The sequence below is a fragment of the Tympanuchus pallidicinctus genome, unplaced genomic scaffold (assembly GCF_026119805.1).
Source record: "Tympanuchus pallidicinctus isolate F22 unplaced genomic scaffold, pur_lepc_1.0 scaffold12, whole genome shotgun sequence".
Lineage (NCBI taxonomy): Eukaryota > Metazoa > Chordata > Aves > Galliformes > Phasianidae > Tympanuchus > Tympanuchus pallidicinctus.
Window position 1 is genome coordinate 17,442,237 of NW_026294637.1, and position 18,245 is coordinate 17,460,481.

General features: G+C 46.4%; 1 long non-coding RNA gene across 1 annotated transcript in view; it reads left to right on the top strand.

Moving 5' to 3' along the window:
• The first annotated feature begins 261 nt into the window (after positions 1-261).
• LOC128075614 (uncharacterized) overlaps positions 262-18,245 on the top strand; it is a 41,636-nt gene continuing 23,652 nt past the window's right edge. Inside the window, exons 1-2 of the long non-coding RNA XR_008203920.1 lie at positions 262-692; positions 1,237-1,385. This is a non-coding gene — a long non-coding RNA (uncharacterized LOC128075614). The remainder of the gene's footprint in view (positions 693-1,236; positions 1,386-18,245) is intronic.

The window sequence follows — 18,245 nt, forward strand, 5'->3', positions numbered from 1 at the left end:
CTTATGCTCTGCCTCCTTTTTCAGTCCAGAGTGGATGCAAGTCCAATGTGTCCCTCAGCTCTGGAGCTCTATTATTTGTATTAGACTGCAGAGACTCATGTTTGCCTTGGAGAGCTCTCATGCAGCTCATGGAGACTTGAAATGGCGGCTGTTGCACTTCCTTTGATTCCTTTTTCCTTGTATGCTGAAACTCCAGTTACTCTTTGTTAAAGGAAAACACGATGATGTGGTCAGCAAATAGCATCTGTGCATCATGGGTTTTGTCTCAACTCCTCTCTAATGCAAGCTGACTGTCAGAAACAGCCTTTCAGAAATGCAGTACCTCAAATCCTAAACCATCTGTCATGGTCAAATTAATGTAACCTTCTCCCTGCTGCCGGTGAGAGCTGGGAAGTATAACAGCAGTGAGTGCTTGGTCCAGTAGGATCAGCCTGGACACATGGCTTTCTCACATGCTTGGGCCTGTTCCACTGGGTGCTTTGTAGCTGGTTCAATTCATGCCTCAGGATGGAAATGGTCCAAGTTAGTGCTCAGATATCCAAATTCTCCTGTTGTTTTTCAGCAGGAGGCTCAGTGATGGCAGCCTTGGGGCTAAATGGACTTAGCACAGGCATGGCTGGTTGTCATGTACTCTACAACGATCCAGTGCAGGACACATTTCTGCTGCTGGGTTTGGTGACTGGTTGTGCTCAGTAAGTAATGTCCTCAGTGCCAGACGGGCGCAAGCAAAGCCTGTGCTGCTGATGGACGTGGCTGGTATTGGGATGGGTGTGCAAGACTTGATGCTGGGAGGGCAAGTGGTTGTGCTTCGTGCTCTGAGGACGTAGTTCTGAAGCAGTCATTGACAGATGCATCATGGCAACCTGGCTGCAGCTCAGCTGCTCGAAAGCTGATAGGTTTCCTTGTAGCTTTGAATGTAGTTATATTTTCTGGCAGCTGGAGAAAACGGCTTTGAAAAATAATAGCAGCTTTTAAGTCAAATTGGTGTCAACATTCACTCCAGGCTACTTGAAGCTAATCAGTTTAAGTTCCTACTTGGCAAATGGAATTCCTGTCTTACTGCCCTCCCTCTCCTTAGCCCAATTCTTGTAACTGGTGACTGTTTCTCACTATCTCTTTCTAGTGTGTGTAGTCAGAGAGACGTTTGGTTGCCGAGATGTAGGTTCTGGTATATTATTGAAGGTGCCTGCACAGTCTGTGTGAGCTTGGGCTTCTATTTTTTTCTTTTTCTTACAGCTTTTCTCTAGTTAGGAGCAGAAGAGATAAAAATCAAAAGCTGGTGAAGCTTTAGCACCTGCCTCAAGCACAGTTCAGCTGATGATAACCACCAGTCACTGCTCTCAGCAAGAGACCTGATTCCACCCATCATGCTTGGACTGAGACAGGTGGGTAGAGAGGATCCGTGGGGGAGCCATTACAGGCTTTTCCAAGTGAACTGAAAAGGGAAAGAAGCAAAGCAGCTGCTGAATAGGGAGAATCAGGAGAGTAAATGGTAGATGGGCTGATGAAATAATGCTGTCTATAACCATGAATAAGTAACAGCATCACAGGAGGCATTCAGGGCAACAATTTGGGAGTGTTAAAATGGAGGTTAAGGATTACATTTAGGATTAGAAAAATCAGGATCCCTAAGGCATGCTCGGTGAATGCAAATGGCATAGGCAAAATCAGGTGTGTCAGGAGTAACGCCCAGTAATTAGATAGTATGATATAGACATGTATGTGACTTGTTTCTTTCTCCTAACAACACCAGTGTGTATGATATCTATTACAGCAGCACCTTACAATAGTACATGAGATGTTACAATATATGCAGGCTAACTTCTTGGATTTATGGAAGTGTTGGAATTTGCTGTGCTATGAGAAGGTTTCTTCTGGCATCTCTTTACAACTCCTCCTTTATTTCAGCTCCTGTATGAGTGCAGCTTGCACATGAGGCTTTCTGGTCACATGGAGTGATCAGCTGTGAATGCTGAGCCTTTAGGTTTGACTGAAGCTCCCTTTCCTTGAATGTTCATGGAGAGTGCTGACTGTATTAGTAGACAGTACAGCTGCTGGTGAATGAACAAAGTGGAAAAGGAAGAATGAGCAAGTTTTTCTTTGTCATCCCTTTCAGAAAGCGGAAGAATGCATTAAAAACCTCCAGAGGGAGGTTCTCTTCTCAGCTGTTCTTAGGCATAGTGAACTGCCACGGTGAATGATGCTCCAGGGAATCTCTTGACACGTGAACCATTTTTACTTGATTCTGTCATGATCCCACGTAGAACATTTGCTTCCTGTTTGGTTTTAAAAGATTGGGCTTGCTTAATGCTAGTTTTCTATGAGGATGTCAAACACTGCAGAAGAACTGGTGCAGTGCACCAGAGCAAACTGAGCTTGGCTCTGCAGCTTGAAGCTCAAGTGATGAACCTCCCAGTTGGGCTTGAGACTGCTGAGCCGTGACTGCTGAGCCACGTGTGTGATGTGGAGGCCAAGTAACACAGCCATTCCTTCTCTCTTCTGGAGCCTTATCGCGTCTGCTGTGTAAAGGCTGACTGAGTTGTTTTGTAAATCTCAGCAATAAAACGTGTCCACAATCTTCTCAATAAAGGGAGAAAGAGATGAGGGCATAAAATGATTATACTGGTAAAAGAAAGGAAGACTAGTGGAGTCTGAAAGAGATGTGGGCAGATGAGCAATGGGCCTTCTGAAGCAGAACAAAATGCATTATTATTTTTAATGGGAATGCAAAAAAGGCTTTGTAGAAGCTCTGGGCAGAGCATGAGTAGAGAAAATGTTAATTCTGTTTTGTAAAGTTGGTGGCAATGAAGTTGGCTTTGTTCCACTGCTCAGGCAAATGGATACGGCAGCTGGAAAGGACTGGCTGACGAGGGATGGTAGGAACCTCACATGGGGACTGCGCTTCACACCTGCCAGTCTGTGTTCCCATTTGTGCCACAGAAGCCTGCTGTGCCATTCTGAAGCTCCAAGTTCCTTGTGGAGGGAAGGTATCTCAGCAGTTTTAGTGAAATGCTAATGCTAGGCTTCTTGCTGGCCCTCTGGCTTGAGTTTCAAACCTGACCAAACAACATGTTTGCTCTGGCTCATTGGGCCCCTAAGCCACCTTTCTGGCCTCCATCTAGCATTCTTACAGCATGCTTGAGGCTTTCTGCCTTTAGGAAACTTCTTGAATGCGAGGTTTGCAACCACCTGGTAGGATCTCTGGAAACCATGAACTGAAACATGAGTAACGTTTTGCTCTGAGAGCCTTAGGGGAGAAGTTGCTGCGTCCTGGTTTCACCACCAGACCCAAGTGCAAATGCAGGAGTTCACCTACGTTGCTTGACTGTTCCAAATCACAGGAACAAGACACAGCTCCACTTGCCTTCATGTTTGTTGATGAGATTCTGATGCCACCATGAGGGAGAAAATGCCCTGAAATTTTCATTCTTCCCTTCTTCTGGGCTGGGTGGTTAAAGCTCAGTTGGCAAAAGTGGCAGTAACCTAGCTAGGCTAGGTGACAGTGGTGTCAATCAGGACATTCCAGTAGTGCTTGGCACTGCTTATAAAGTGGTCCCTGCTTTCTATTTCAGAGGCTGTTAGAGAATGTGACACAGATAAAATAAATTAGAAACAAAGTCAGTGTCCATGGGGAGAGCATTCCCAAGAAAAGCATTTGCTGAGAAAGAGCGTTTACTCTGCTTCAGGCAAAGTCAGAAGTAATTAAACATCTTAGTGAAGCAGTACAAGTGGGCACACTTTGTAAAAGAGGTTAATCTATCAGGCAGGAAGAATCTCAAACCTGAGAATAAACAGCTCCAAGAGAGCAAGTGGTGAAGGTCTGAGGCACAGAAGGTAGCTTTGTTGTCTTAGCAGCTTCAGGCAGGGGAGAAGTGGAGCTGGTGGAGTGGGTTCTTCCTGCCTAACCAAAGTGCTTCTATAAAGGTGTCAAGGATTTTCTGCTGAAATAGAGATAACTCAGCCTCTAACTTGTCTGCCAAGTCGGCCCCTATGTAGGAGTGGGCTGTCTGGGCCTTTGGGAGGCATGTTGTGGAAGGCTGAAGCACCCAGTAGGAAGTCCTTTTGAGTGAGAGCTCCTTTACCTTGGTCAGTCATGATGGCATGTGAAGGAGTGAAAGCTATTCCTTGACAGTACGAACAGAAAGATACCATTGCTTGGAAATTGCTTGAGTGTGTATGGAGAGAACTCTTTTTAGAGTGCCCCTTTGAGGGGGGAGAAATGATGAACTGGGCTGGAGGTGCAGATGGTCATGTAGACGAGGGGCCTGGGCTACCTGGAACGCTTTAATTGCCAGGTGGTGAACTGGAGTTTGTTGTGATACATTGCAGCAATGACAAGTGACTAGTATGGGATGATTTCAACCCCTCCTGGGTTTGCAGAGAAGAAAGCTTGAGTATGCTGTCTTCAAGGCAGTGATTTATTTAGATGATCAACAGTGAGCGAGAAAAGCAGTCATGGCTCACAAAGCTGGATACTGTCCAAAAAGTACCAGACATCTGGGAAGATGGTGGTTCAGTCAGGATGTAGCTGTCCCAGCCTGGATCTGTGCCCTAGTTTGAACAGCAGTCTGGCTGATCGGTGCCATGGAGAGGAATGGGGGGAAGACCTTCTCTATGGCCAGGGACAGGAGCAGAAATCCAGAGCTTGGCTGTGGGGTTTGAGCCTAGAAGTGTCCAGAGCTTTAACAGAAGGTGCAGAGAGCTGAAGGTAGAGACCTAGAGGATTAGAAGGACCGTAGTTGGACTGAGCCTGTCATTCTGTGCATAGGATCTGGGGTAAAATGAAGTGCCTAGGTATGATCCATTTCAAGAGCTAATGGGCAATTGTGAGAATGCAAGTGAATGCAAATAAGGATTTGAAATAAAAATCTAACCTCGATTTGCTCTTGTGCTGCAGTTTCTCTCTGATTGGATACTAGTTTACAGAGAAGGATGCGTGCCTTTCTCCTGGCTTTGTGAGGGCCTCAGTTTTGGCAGTGGGGAGTTGGAAAGTGGGATTTTGAAGCGTGAATGTCATGTAACAGCGAAAGACAGACTCCTCTGGGACAGGCAGAGCACTTCCCTAAGGCAGCATCTGAGGTTGGTAGTTGACTAAGTGGGTAATGTGGAGAGACTTAGGTTGTAATAATGGTCTGTGATAATGTTCAATAGAAAGCAGTGGTGAGGTGTTTGTTTCCAGGGAATTTAACTCCCCTGGATACATGACCTTGCAGAGTGCAAGCTTTCCTAGCATGAAGTTATACTCTACACAGAGATGCTGGGGATTCTGGGTCGTTGCATAACTTTCCTGGGCACAGCTGCCTGCTGTGGCACAGGTGTAATGTAGGACTGTTTTCACCTGATGGGAAATAGGTAACAAATGGTGCATCCCAAGGTGCATCTCATTCTTTGTGCCAAGTCCTTTTTTCCCCAAGATGTACCTGTGCCAGGATGGGTTGGATAGTCTCTCAGGCTGTGTGCTCTGGTTCTGGCTCAGATAAATGTTCCCCATTTATGCCTGTGTGCAGTATAGATACTGGGCATTCAGTATGACCTCCGTCTGGCGTTTCAGGTGGCAGTGTGAACAGTGCCAGCGGCTTCGTGAGCGATGTTCCATGTGTCCTGGTATGAAAAGGGAGTGTTTACTTTTCACAAAAGGCTCTGGCTGCCTCCTGAGGTGACAAGGGGCACGTTTGCTTCCCCTACAGCCCAAGGACATTAAGACACTGCAATAGCCTGATTTCTATGCAGGGTCTGCAGCGAGAACATAAAGAAAAGGAGGTTTTAGGATGTGCTTTTGCAACGGCAGTTCATTCTGATCCCTTGTATGTGCTGGCAGAGTGCAGGAATGGAGGGGATGCCACTGCTTCATTCAGTGCTGCAGACGACTAATGGACCTTGACAACTGCAGCACAACATGCAAACTATTAAAAAGGGAGGACTGATTAAAGCCCCAGCCATCCCGGCATTCCCCTGGGCTCTTAACCCCGTGTTGGAGCTGAGCAGCCTAGCAATGCCTCCTCCCTGGCTACACAATTAACATCTCTTGTCACTAATTGATTCCTGTGGTGCTCACAGGACAATTAGAATTTAAATTGCCTTTTACAAAGGTCATGAAAACATGATAAAAGACGAATCTATTAGGAAGGATCATTGAGGAGTCTCTCTCCTTTTCCACAACACTGGCTGCTGGTTATTGCACAGACACGAGTGAGGGGAGCTAGAAAAGTGGATCAGGTCTTGGGATCAGGTCTTTCCTTGCTGAGTGTAGTTCATGGCAGAGGATCAGTTCTCTGTGACTTGTGAGTATTCTTGCACTGAAGATGTCACTTAATTTTTTTTCTGCCACTTCTTTTAGCAGTGTCTGTGTCCATAAATGCTATCTCTTGCTTTTCTCTTTTGATAAATTTTGAAATAGCTATTTTCCCAATTAACTCTTGAATTTTCTGCAGGGGAATTCACAAGAGGGAACAAGTCTCTTTGCAATGGAAGGTGAAGGGTTTGGCTTCACAGAGTGAGGCTGTCCTGGAACCAGCCCATCTTCACACTCACAGGGAGATAGTTAAAGCCTGGCATGACTCCCTGGAAAGCAAAGGCTGAAAGGGAAGGGGCAGCTGGAGCCGTATCTGCAAAGGATGCGTGTGAAGGTCTGAGTACATGGCTGAGAAGTGCTGTCATTCCAGCTTTCTCAAAAGTAGTCCCTGGTAAAAAGGTCCTAGAAGAGAATGCACAAATACAAGCAGGTGAAAACCTCACTTATGAACCCATGCTAGCTGCTTTCTCTGTCTGCAGCTGATATTTCATGGAGTGGCATTATGATTTTAGAAACCAACGGAGCTCATGTCACCGCATCCGAGCTGGGGGCAAACCCTCAATACAGCTGCCCATGGCATCGTGGCCTGGCAAGCTGTTTGAGTTTTGCCTCCAAAGTAGTATATGGTAGTTTGGAGTTAGATGAGTAGCTGGTATTTTGCTGACAAATGGGAATATCCAAAGCTGTAACAGTCATGGAAACACTTGCCTCTGTCACCCCTGGCCTCAGTGGTGAGAAGAGATTTAAAATCTCACATGTCGAGTTTAAGGCAATATTTTGTATTTGCTGTAAATTCAGCTGAAATGAATCTTGAAAGGCTACCTAATTCACCTGCCCTCACCAAGGCAGGATCAGCTCTATCTGTACCTCTCCTGTGTTAACCAGAAAGCCACTCACAAAGGCTCCTTTGCCACAGTGGAGATTGGGATGGGGCAGATTACCCCCTGCAGGATTTAGGGCATCTTGTTCTGAAGCACCCACTCCTGCCTCATAAATAGCATTCAAGACTCTAGGCTCTCAGGTCTGGATGCAGTGAAAAGCAGGCTTAAGACCTGCAGTTTGGTGCTTTCTCTTCTGATCTGTATATCCTTCCTGCGTGTGTTGTCAAGGAAGACGAAGTCTGAGAGACACCAGTGGGATCCAGAACCAGCTTTGTGCTATTATAGGCGTAGTTCATGCTGAGAGAAGCCAGCCAGAATGTCCAGCTGCCCATCCCATCCTATCCCAGAGGCACCCCCATTATAAAAGACACTGGCTGGCTATTTGAGATACTCATGTCCTTTCCAAGTCCTGCCTTTGACTTCTTGCTATTCTGCTTATTGAAATTGATTTTGCATTCTAGGCACAGGATTTTCCGTTGCCAAGTTTCGTGTTGGAGATAATAGAAATTATGTTTCCACTCGCACGTAAATCTCAGGGATGTTTGTGCTTAGATGACTGGACAGTAAGTACAGGTGAAATTGCTCCTGTGATTGTTTCAGTAAAAATATTATATTGTTGCAAGGTTTTATAAAGTGTGTTTAACTGGTTTGCACATATTTTTAACAGTCGCCAGGTAGGTAGTTATTATTATTTTTTAAAGAATAAATATTAACCTGTAAGTGAGGCATCTGATTTCTCTCCCTGACAGTGTGGTAGATGAGCTGGTTTTGGAAGCAGTCCAGAGAGTGAGCGGTGAGACCACCCAGCAGCTGTGCAGCACCCCTGTGCTGTGCTCACACTGCACGTTTGTGCTCAGGTTCACCTCCCCATGCAGGGTGAGCACCAGGCTTTGGACTGCCTGTGGGATGGCCTTGCCTCTGCTAAACCTTCCTATCGCGAGTCAGCGCACACAGGACTCAGCTTTGAGAAGATTGTGGAAGAATAAGCAAAGGTGAATCTTTTGAGCTGTAAGGGCAGAATGGCCTGAGAAGGCCTCTTCAGCTCCCAGGGGCTGAGGGAGATGACAGTGGTGGTGTCAGGGCCGCAGGGATCGGCTGCTGGATTGTGGCCTGAAGGCACTGTAGCCTTTAGGGTCTCCATGTCTTAACCTGGCAGCTTTGTCTGCTCCCAGGAGGAGGAAGGGCTTGCTGTTCCTTTTGAGAGCAAGTAAGATAATCTCTCATGCTCTGAAAGGATAAAGGAGCAGGGAGGGAGGACAGTGCAGTGGTGCGGGGGGCTGGAGCCTACGTCCACCTCAGCTACAGGCTGCTCTGGCTAGATGCGAATGTGCTCCGCCCTGCAGTCCTCACCTGGGCAGCATTCCCTTGATCTGAAGGCCTTGATTAGCTTCCCAAACAGCCCTATGTAGCGTGGCCAGCTGGCTGCCAACCAGCCCTCTGCCATCTGCTACCCTGTGCTGCTGCTGTGCCTGGGCCCTGGGTGCCAAGATGCTGCCGTAGTGCTTTCCTGAGGGAAGCCCAGGCCCCGAGAAGTCAGATTTTCTTCGGACTGTATTCTTCACCCAGTAATGTGCCAGCCTAAACCAGCCAGGGTATGCTGTGTGGTGATCAGAGCAATAAGAAGTATGCAAGGCGGCATTTTTCATGCAGCCTCCTACCTGCCCTGACCCTCCTTTCTTTTATGCTTCACACGTCTCGTGTCCTTGGCTCAAGGAATATCATTACTGCATGTCAGGCAGTGCACAGAGTGCTGAAACCTCAGCTTGAGTTGGTGTTTCAGGTATTGCCCAGCACTGATGTTGTTTCTCTCCCAGAGAGAGCCTTCCTCTGGCTGAGCGGGAGGTGCTCCGCTTACCTCCTCCTTACCTTGCATGGACTTGGGGAGCTCAGCCAGCAAAAACTTGTAAATTGCTTAGAGATCATTAGAGGAAAAGTGCTGTAGAAGAGCCAAGTATTATTTATTAATGTGCCTCTGTCTTGCAGTACCATAAATATCAAGGTTTTAATTGCTCGGACTTGTAATCTGAGTAACTTCCTGGATTTTTTTATTGCCTTGGTAAATAATTTCTTGGAGGAGCTGCTGCACAAAGCAGTGCAGGAGAGGTGCTCAAAAGTCAGGTCTGTTTGGTAGAAGACATGGTACCACTTCCAGCTTTCCTTTGGCTGCTTAAATCCCTCCTGGCTCACTCCTGTCCTCAGCATCTGAACTGGCTTTGTCTCTGTTCTTGTTTAAAATCCTGCTTCTGCTTGTCAGAGGAGAGTGAGAATCTGTATTACAGCGATGGGCAGAGATCCTGCATTACAAGGGTTCCTGGTTCACTTCACCAGCGCTATGCTGCTTCTTATGAACGCCAGCCATGCCTGAGAATGGCATCATGGCCACTTTGGGGCATGGCATACACAGCATGCCCAGCAGAAGGGCAGAGGAGGTGCCTGCCCAGGATGAGTTTGACAGGTCAGGATGCAGTTAAATATCTCTGTGCTTGTTGAAATTGTTGAGATCAGGGTTTTTCTCTGCTTATGAGAGCAGTTTAAAGATAGGTGGTATTAGGGGCATATCAGCTGCCATTATGGCCTTCCTGCCTGGAACTGGGCCAAGATCTTTCAGATACTTATCTCTAAGCTGTGAGAAAGGAGGCAGGGCTGGTGTTGCAACAGGCTAAAGCCTTCTGTGTGCCTGAGCTGCAGAGGATAATGTCAAAAGCTGTGCCTGGTGGCATCGTGTCAAGTGATGCACCGAGAGCAACGTTAAAAGCTGCGGTGTGTGGACTAGGAAGTGAGCCTTTTGTGCAGTACTTCTAATATACGAGGGAATTCCTTCACTCCCTCTCAGTCTGCCTATTTTTTGTTTTAATTGCCTCAAACATGGCAGAGCTCAGCCTGCTCCTGTTTTCCCAGGTGAATGGGCAGCCAGCTGCTTGCTCATGCATTTCTAAGCTCTGGGATAGGCTGCTCTATTACATTGTTCATAGGCCTCTGAGATTACCCCGTTTCATACAGAATGCAGCAGAAGCAGCGCCAATTGTCTGTGTTGTTTTTACTCTTCCAAGCTTTGGTAGATCAGCACCAGCTTTAAAATGCTCACGTTGTCTGTCAGTGAAATACAGAGCTGATCTGAAGACCTTCCTTTCTTCTGTGGTTTGAATAGCACAGCTCCCTCTCCCCTTCATGCTTCTTAGTTCGTACTCTGCTACTTCCCAAGCTTGCTGCAGGATTTTTTGTTTCCAACACAGCTGTCTCTCATCAAACCCAAGGGGATAAAACTGCATCTCCATCCGCATCACAAAGAAATCTTTAGGTAGGGTGATGAGCGTGTGTTCAGACAGGACTCAAGACATGGCAATCAGACAGTTTCTCTGTGGTCTTTGTAATAACATGGAGAAGGAGAGAACAACCAATATCGTGACCTTCACACTGGGACCTTGAATCCACCACCACGGGATGTAATCTGTATGGGTTGGGCTTTTAGTTGGCAGCAGAACTTAAAGCTGCATCTGACATCTCTCACTTGTAAGCATCCACTTTTTTTGCTGTCTCAATCTCACTCCCTGTTTAATTACCAGCATTCCCCAAGGGACTCAATTATGCCACCTGAGGTAGAAGAAGGAGAACAAATGGTCCATGCTTCAAAGAAGAGAAAAGGAGCATCAAGTCTGAATTTAAGCACAGTGGCAGCCTGGCCCTTGTCAGGTAACACTTTCAAGAGTGGAGGCTACTAACATCTGCTGCTGCTAAGCCAAGTGTGACATCCAGAGGCTCCTTAAGTAAATGTGAATGCATCTTCATGTGCTGAGGGGCTTGAAATGTGAAGCGGGGGAAGACCTCCAGTAATGATCTCCCATTGCATGGGCAGTATCAGTCAGAGCAAGTCCTGATCCCTTCAGCTATGCCAACGATCTTTACTGTCAGCTGTTCATGCACCTTCTATTTTGTTTCAGATATGTAGTTGATATTGAAAGGATACATTTTAAACACGTATAGAGCTTTAAAGAGCTGTGCTTATGCTTACAGAGAGGGGAGCCACAGCACAAAGCAGTAGATGAAATGACATCTAAATGAAGAAGGAAGGAAACAACACATTTCTTGATGCGGTGTAGGCTTGAAGTATTTTGAAACCTGGTGAAACTATTTGCAAAGGGAAATGTGTTTTCCTCATGCATTCTGGCTGAGATTTACAAAGATTGTTGCAGCATGACCACAAGCTGGAGGTGAGGAGATATTGGTGCACTGTGTAGGAACAACAGCAACTATAGCATTGCTGATTTCACTAGGCAAGTTTTGGTGTTGCCTTTAGCATGCAGGTTATGGAGGAGGTCTGTTCACAAGGATGCCTTCAGAAATGTGTCTGCAAGGGAAGGAACAGTGGCTGGTCTTGGCCTGGCTTTTATGGGGATGTGCTTAAAATCCAAGAATTGACTCTAAAAAATGCTGTAATAATTGCAGAACTATTTGGTTACGCAGAACAGACTCGCTGTAGAGAGGCTGAGGTTGTTGTTGTCTCGAGTTTCTTACATACAAACATTATAGCCACCTGAATTCAAGGGTGCCTTCCACCTTCTTCTAAGAGGCAGTACGCTTAGGTTCCCTTAGCAGTGTCCTGCTCCTCAGCTCTGTCTTGCTAGCAGACAACAAAGTGTCTTTTCAAACAACAAAGTGGGAATGCATCTGGATTTTTATTGCTCTTTTATAGCCCCTTAGTCTTGGTATTACACCTGAGGCCTCCTTTATCCACAAAAACATCACTGGGTGACATTGCTCTCTCAAATCAACAGTGTTGAGAGGTGCTGAAGAAGACCAGAGTCCCACTAAGCAGGGCACTATGTATGCACACAGCACAAGGTGGTACTTGCAGTTTTAGGGAAATTAACAGCTATCATTATTTTTCTATTAGGCTTCTGCACATGTAAGAGAGTTTGACAAAATGGAAGAGGTGCCTGTGTGTAGGCTCTGTCTTTGCTGACCTGTCACTCCTGATGCTATCAAATCAGTATCATACCCTGAATCTAATCTATTAATTAAGTGAACCCTGATTAATCCTGTTATTCTGTCTCAGTTTAGGATCCATGACCAAAGGGGTTACTGCATATTTTGGTTCCTAGGCTTGTGTTTGAGCCTACTGCCAAACGAATGGGAATGGAGGTTGGTTCTGCTATCTGCTGTGACCTTTCTCATACAAGACTTGCTGAAGTCACAGAGGTCTTGCCTACTTGGAGATCTGCTGCATTCTGGCCATCTGCATTCTGGTGATAGCATCCTGCCCCACACAGACTGGCTCTCAGCAGGCCCGTGGGCTCAGAAATGTCTACGTGGTCAAGCAGTGGTAGCTGAAAACTCCTGCTTGCTTCACTTCTTGTCCCTGCCCTTCAGCTGGGTGGTAACTTTTCCCTTTTGTGAGTGGAATTAAGGTAGTTGGTTGAACCATGGGAAGTCTGCCATGTGTGCTCACATGCCCTTCTCTGTTTGTGGCAGGTGCAGAGAATCCAAGAAGCAGTAATTTCATGTAAGTTCTTGGTAACGATGCTGGCACCCATCTGTATGTTGTTGCACTGGGCTATCGCTGTTGCTGGCAAAGAGGTCCCTGGGCAGAACGAGGGCAGACGACCTGCAGGCAGGCCCTGGAGCCCGGTGGCAGAAGTGTGCTGTCTGGTCTGAGGAGTCTACCAGCACTCAGGTGGTGGGCAAACTCAGCTCCAGACCCTCAGGAGTGGTTCCAGGGGAGACTCCAGCCAGCTCAGTGCTGCAAGCGTGCGCATACTTATTACTAAAATTAATTGCTCTAATGCCAAAGAACAGATGGAATAAGGCATGAGGGAGAAAGAGGAGGGATTATGTGTGTAGATTTGGTTCAGGTTTGCATGCTGGTTCTCTCAGCTTGAAGAGCTCTGCAAGCCCATGTGGCTGCTGTCCGTGTTTGGCCAAATGCATGCTGTGTTGGATGGTGGCAGTGAAATGGTTAAGATGCCGTGGCTGAGCTGCTTTGGATATGCAGTGTAGGATGTAATGGGGACCCTTCAAACTGGGACTGATCGTAGCGGCCGGCTTACGTGGACAAAGTCAGTGGGGAGACTTTAATTTCACCCGTGCTCAGGAACGGAAAAGAAATGAAAGCTGGCACATGATTCTGTTTCCACTTATGAAGCACCCATCTGCCTTTTTAAAATTCAATTTATGGGAATGGTGAGTAAGGCTGGACCCGTTCGCAGCTATTAGATCCATGCCATTAACATCCCAGCCGCTTCATTTTATCAATAGCGTGCACTGAGCGAGGAACATCTCTCATGCAGGATTGGCAGAAATTGATATTAATAAGTGGATCTAATATTCTTAAATTTGTATTCCTTTCCAAGACTCGCAGCGACCCCAGAGGGCAGAGGAAATAATAAGTAAAGGCCTAATTCATTATTTATAACCAGGCAAACCGGGGAAGTAACTCGGGGAGATTACCTGGATAATCCAGCATTAGCATCTTGTTTCAGAGATCTTTATTAGGACTCAGGAGGGGCTCCTGGGAGAGCGGAGGCAGTACAGTAAATTCATATGCTAGCCTTTGACCCTGCCTAGTGCCCTGGCCTTATAATTTACTTTGGGATGCGTGTGACTCTTAACAGCAAGATAAACACAGCTGGCTGAAGAGAGAGCGAAGGAAGCTGGAGAGGCAGTACCATCTTAAGGGACTTGGAATGGATTTCAGAGCAGTTAGGAACGCTGCCTTGGGTACAGCCGTGTACCACGGTTGTCCAGCTGCTGTCTCCTCTCTTTCCTTGTTTATGGGGCCAACATGCATTTGTGAAGACACCGCGTAATCTTTTAGACTCGTTTTTTTTAGAATGGAAATAATAACAGCACCTCCCAGAGATCGGGCTCGTGAGGTTAATGAGGTGTGATGCTTTGAGGTGAAAACAGGTTAGGTCTTGCAGACCACTCCTGCATCTTTCTCGGTGCAGGGACAACGTAGGCCTTTTGAGAAGCTACTACTGTACTGTCCTGTGCACTGCTTGCTTTTTGCATGCTGTGTGGATGGTGTTGCAGAAGGAGGGAAGGTAAGGGGATGTTTCATGACCAACTGCTGAGCCTCAGGTTGAGAAATATTGTCCTCATTAGTTTTTGATTTCTTGAAGAGGTTTTGAATGGTCTCAGGTTGCAGGAATAAAACCAGCCAGGAGGTCAAAACTGAGGTTTTGCAGGAAGATATACGAGAGTACTGTGGGACAGAGGCAGAGATGCTCTGTCTGAGATTCCCTGCCCAGTTTTGTAGATGTGAAATGTTTGAATAAGTTATAGTGCAAGAACTTCATGCATATTTAGTCTGGATATTGCCTTCAACTCATTCTGCTTTGCTGAGCAGTCCTTTATTGCATAATGGAGCTTGCTTCTGTGTGCTAATGGCAAGGAGGAGGGCGATACACTTCTTGGAAGATTCATGGGGACTCCCTTGGATGGCTTTTTGGTTAGGACTGTTATTCATCCTAACCCTTTGCAAAGATAAGTGGCCTGGGCTTGGTTCAGGTACACGAGCAGACAGTTCACGTGAGATCAGAGCAGGCTGCCAGCAGTTCATTGAGCAGCAGTGCAACTGCTTTGCATTTATATTGTACCTTCCCTCTGAGGATCTTGGCATTTCCAAATATGAACTGATGCCCATTAGGCATTTTCCAGATAGGCACAGTCAATAATCAGCCCATTTCAGGTGAGGAAGGCTGGGATGGAGAGGTTTAATGGTTCTGTAACAGTTCAGTGGCAGTGCTGGCAATGAAGCCTCTAGATGCCAGTCCCTGGTTCTCATACAGCCTTCTCTGTTTCTTTTCCATCTGATTCATCCATCCTAAATACAAAGCAGATCAGACCACCTGCCATGTCTGCATACACAAATCTCCTTTAAACAATAGCTGTCGGTGGGCCTTTTTGTACACGTGGAAGAAAGAGAGTGCTACCATCTGGGATCTCATATCACTGCTTCTGGAGATTGGTGGTACAGGATGTTTCCAATTATAAGCGAGCTGGAGGCCTGCAGCCTAACAAAAGCAGGTGGAACCTGATCAGCAGCAATGAACAGTTTAAGAAAGGAGAGTTTGCAGGATTATTAACCCCCCTGAAATATTCTGCCTTCCGAAAGGGAAAATAATAATGTCCATAACTGAAATAATTAACAGAAAAACAATTTGCAACACTTAATTAAATGAAAAAGAATATGCTAATGCAAAGTTAAGGCTGCACGAAGGCTTCTGCTCCAGTGCATGCTAAGTATGCGATTTTAACTTTGTTAAATCAAAGCCAACTTTCTTCCAATTTAGGACAGCGCAGACTCCTCATTGACAGCCCATGTGCCAAGTTTCAAGCACCAGCCATGCTTTCTGGCTAGAGGATTCTTTCATTGTTGTTCCCCCCATCCCAAAATATGTTTTCCATCATCTGTAACTCACGAGCAGCTGAAACGCTGTTTTTGAGATGATTCAGAACAGCCTTTAGCTCTGGCAAAGCATTAGCTCGGGAGGCAGCTTTTCAAAAGGATATTGCAGTGGGCTGGGAAGGAGAAGCGTGCCCTAGCCATGCCTGCTGAGGGTGCTGGCAGCTCCTCATGCGCTGAGTTGATCGTCACGTGAGCTGCATTATTGCTACACATCGTGCCTAAAGTCTGTGGGCGCTCAGCTGCTGCCAGAGCAGCACTGTGATTCCAGATATACCTGCACCAAGCAGTGCCTAAATTGGTGGGTGTTGATATTGCTGTGCACCAGCTCTGTGCCACTACCTCTGGCCCAGCTGGCCCACATGCTGCGGCAGCACTGCTCATTGCAGCTGAGGCTGAAGTCCAAGAAGAACTCAGCCCTTCCCCTGAAAGGCTGACATGTGCTAAAAGGTAGGGGATGAAGCCTAACACCTTTCCTGGGGCTTCAAAATGCTGCGTTGTCTGTGAGCTGGCTCTCTGCTCAGACATGCTGAGATGTGCATGGGCCAGCTCTGTGATAGTGGAGGGCAAATGAGGCAGGCAGGTGTAGGGATGTCCTGTAACACATCCATAGGTCCATATCTGGTTATTAAATTAGGCCAAATTTAATTTTAAAGGTGATAATGAGGTCGTGCATGCAAAGAACAGGAAGAGGTGCTGCTTGCCACTCAAGCTGAAGTCACAAGCTCCACAAGCTGACAGAAGGAAAAGACAGGAGAACTTTTTAGAGCTGTTTTTGGTATCTTCTCTTCTGAGCTTCCTTTCCAGGGGCACTTTTCTGAGCAGTGGATTGGCTGTGTGTTTTTTTGTCACTGACCTACAAATGTCACTTAGTGACATGGAAAATGTCTTAATGATCCTTATTGGGCAGGGAGCATCTTTCGAGGACTTGCTTGCCTTGGGATAAAAACTCAGTGGGGTTCAGATTTGCTTGCTCAGCAGTGAGGAGATGCCATTCGGCACAGGAACATTTCTATGCAAACAGATCTGTTGCCAAAGTGTGCCCTGTTCTGAGTTAATAGTATTTTAAGCTGGATGTACCTCCCTATGTTTGCAGTGGGTGACAGCTCACACAATAGCTACATTTTCCTGGAAAATGCTATTCAGTACAGCCAGGAAACCATGTTCTGGACCCGTCACTGTTTGCTTTGTGAGGTGGTTCAGGCCTTTAAACTGGTTCCTGATGTTGCAGATCTCTGTTCGTAGTCGCAGCAGCATTCCTTATGTCTGCTACCCTTTAATGCCTGGAATTAGCTGCCAAACAACTTGATTTAGGGTTGGGATGTGGGAGTATGAGTGTTTGGTGAGGAAGGGCTGAAGAGACAGCGTGAGAGGAGGGCTGGGCATCTTCCAGAATAAGCACAAACCACTCCTCTGCTGTTCACAACACCCGTACTGCCTTCACAAGCTGGGGACCGTGGGAGAAAAGTCACACCAGCGTGGGAAGAGGAGTGTGAGGTTCTCATGAAGCTCTGTGCGTTCTTCTTCGAGAAGGCTGGGAGAGAAATCCCCACTGTGGTCTTAGCTGGAGAGATTTTCAAGGGAGAGTGCAGCAACAGGGGGGAAGAGAACACATGAGACTGCGAGGGAGTTTTTTTTGTTTGTTTGTTTGTAACAGCTCATTTGAGTCAATGTGACCCAAAACAGAAGGCTCTGGCTCTAACACAAAATGGCTTATTCCCATGCTGCCAAAACGCATCCTTTTGCTGATGCTATCTACTGCTTCATGGCTCTTTTAAAGGCTGAAATGACAGAGAATTCTCTCCCACTGTATATGATTGCTAGGATGGCAGGCTGTTTGGTAGGCCTGAGCACCATAAGCACAGGTGCTTAGGTAAATATTGCCTCTTCCTTGTCTCAATCAATACCCATGCTGATCGCTTTGCAAATTGGTGTGCCTTGATGAGAGGAGAGGGTGCAGTTAGCTGTTTCGCAGTCATTCTGGAATATCATTGTTTTTCTGATTGCTTTGTTTTTATGGGACTCTGGCCCGTATTCTGCTAATAACCCTGAAATTTTAAATTGTTAAATATAGTTGGCCAAATTCTTCCTTGGAGATGCCCATGTAGTTCCCATGGCATTGCTGAGAAACAAGAATGCGTTTCTGAGGACAAGCTTAAACCCGACAGAGCCATTTCACTCCAGGCATAACACTGTTCAAAGTCAATAGAAGCATGATGTGAGCACATTGTCTTTATATTTTTACAAGTGTTTTTCTATATTCCTTTATTTCCAGGCTAGAATCCAAAAATGCAAATGCCAAAACTGCTGTTTTCTTCTTAACCCTTCTTATCAGCTTGGGGAGTAAAGCCTGGTGACAGCGGTTGTCACACTGGCAAGATGGGTTTGTGTTCAGGACAGAGCAAGTTGAAGAAAGCAAGAGGTAAGAAAACTGGCTTGGATTTTTAGAGATGCCTTAATGATGCCTCCTGAAGTTGGCTTATTTGCTTGACTTCCATAACAGCAGAGTGAAGCCAGAGTGGAGTGCCTAGCAGAATCTCTCTGTGCTCTGTTTTTGAGCAGTTAAAACCAGTTCCCTCCCAGGTTAGCTGTCAGAGTTAAGCTGTAAGTACTGGTATCCCCATTCACTTGGCTAAAAACAAAAAGTGCCTGCTTTTCACAGTGTTTA